General features: G+C 44.2%; 1 pseudogene; it reads right to left on the reverse strand.

The window, feature by feature from the left end:
* Window positions 1–205: 205 nt before the first annotated feature.
* Window positions 206–1,120, reverse strand: LOC114052141 (annotated as a pseudogene).
* Between the last annotated feature and the right edge of the window lie 648 nt (window positions 1,121–1,768).

A 1,768-nucleotide genomic window follows, 5' to 3' on the forward strand; every position in this document is an offset into this window, starting at 1 on the left:
ATGGTAAGCCTCATGATTGAGCACTGGCAGAGAAGAAGGATTCTATGACAGCAGCTCTAGCTGTGGGAGGATGAAGACATGGGAATCAGAGTTCCATTGAGCCATTAAGAAAGTGAAATATGTTTAGTTGTTCTGCCATCAGCAGACACTGAGGCCAAAGCAGAAGACCTGAAAAGGTGAGGCTTTCCCATGTCATTAGGAAGCTTCACCCCAGGTTCCTGAGATATGAAATCTTTGGAGACCACTTTCCTGAAACTCTGCAGAGGGAAACAAATATCTGAAGGTAAGGGTTCAGGGTCCTAGCTTGGGGATTTGACTCCTTGATGATTTCCAAGATTTGGTCCAGTTTAGTCAGTCCCATCAGCTCCAGGTTGCCTAGGGAGCCAATTGCCCCAAAGAAAGAGCCAAAGCATAAGCTGAGGACCAAAGATCTCTTTTCCCATGTGGGGTGTCAATGTCAGGGAAGAAGTCATTGGGAACCAGGTCTCTAAAGTACCTGTCACTCATGATCTCAAAGCTCTCCATAGTAGGCTCCTCAACTCTGCAGACAGAGAAATCGAGACCCCAAGAGGGCAAGGTATTTGCATGTAGTCACCCAACAGGTCAGGGAGAGAGGTAGGGTTACAACTCAATTCTGGGGGCTCACAGAAATCTTGTGTGGCTCTTAAGCCCAGGATTACCTCCAGCTTTCTGAGGAAATTGTTGATCAACTGAGCTGTTAAGGGTAAAAGTAGCTCCAATCTGGGTCCCTGGGGTGGGGCTGGGCCCCTCTAAGTTCATCTTTTCCCTGATGTGGTGCAGGGTGTTTGTGATGAGCACTTGCTATGGGAGGCTAGGTGGGTCTAGCTGGAATTTGTCCAGTGAAAGGCACAGTAGGATCTGGCATAGGTTGGACTGGAAGAGGGGGCCTACTTCTGGGATTCCTTGCCAGCATCCACCTCTTCTGGATCTCCATGATCATCTAGATGCTTTTGCTTCACACCAACCACCACTGCCCCTAATCCAGGTGGCTCCTGAATGAAGGTGGAGCAGGGCCCCAGAGCCTGTGCTTGCCACACCCAGGCAGCCCAGCCAACCTCCCTCCCCCACGCCCATTACTGTTAAAATACAATACCTTCATGTTGCACTTTTCTAAGTCATTTTAGTTGTTGGCTTATTGACTACTAAGATATCAACAATAATATCTACCTATAATAAGCTCTTAGGGCAGCTAGGTGGCACAGTGGAGAGAATACAGGGCCAAAAAGTCAGAAAGACTCCTTTTTGTGAGTTCAAATCCAGCCTCAGACACTTACTAGCTATTTGACCCTGGGCAAGTCACTTAACCCTGTCTGCCTCAGTTCCTCATCTATAAATAAGCTGGAGAAGGAAATGGCAAACAACTCCAGTATCTTTGCCAAGAAAATCCCAAATTAGGTCATGGAGAGTTGGACATGACTGAAAAACAACTCAACGAATAATTATTTCCTACAATCTTTTCCTTCTTAATTGCCTCATAGCTATTCATAAAATTCATTCTTTTACTATTATTTATTCACAAGACCTTGGGTAAAACCCTACACTCTTTGATTCATTTCTCTTAACTAGAAAATGGGGGTAAAATTCCTTACACATTTTTAATGAGATGTGAAGAGTAATATTCTCAGCCTTGTAAAAAGTCTTGAACTCTAGAGATAAGTAGCCAAATAAAACTACTGAGTATAAATCTCCCACTTGGATCTCTAACTTTAAAACATATAAACATCTGCAAATAAAAAAAAAAATGACA

The sequence above is a fragment of the Vombatus ursinus genome, unplaced genomic scaffold, assembly GCF_900497805.2.
Source record: "Vombatus ursinus unplaced genomic scaffold, bare-nosed wombat genome assembly UNPS02014807.1, whole genome shotgun sequence".
Taxonomy (NCBI): Eukaryota; Metazoa; Chordata; class Mammalia; order Diprotodontia; family Vombatidae; genus Vombatus; species Vombatus ursinus.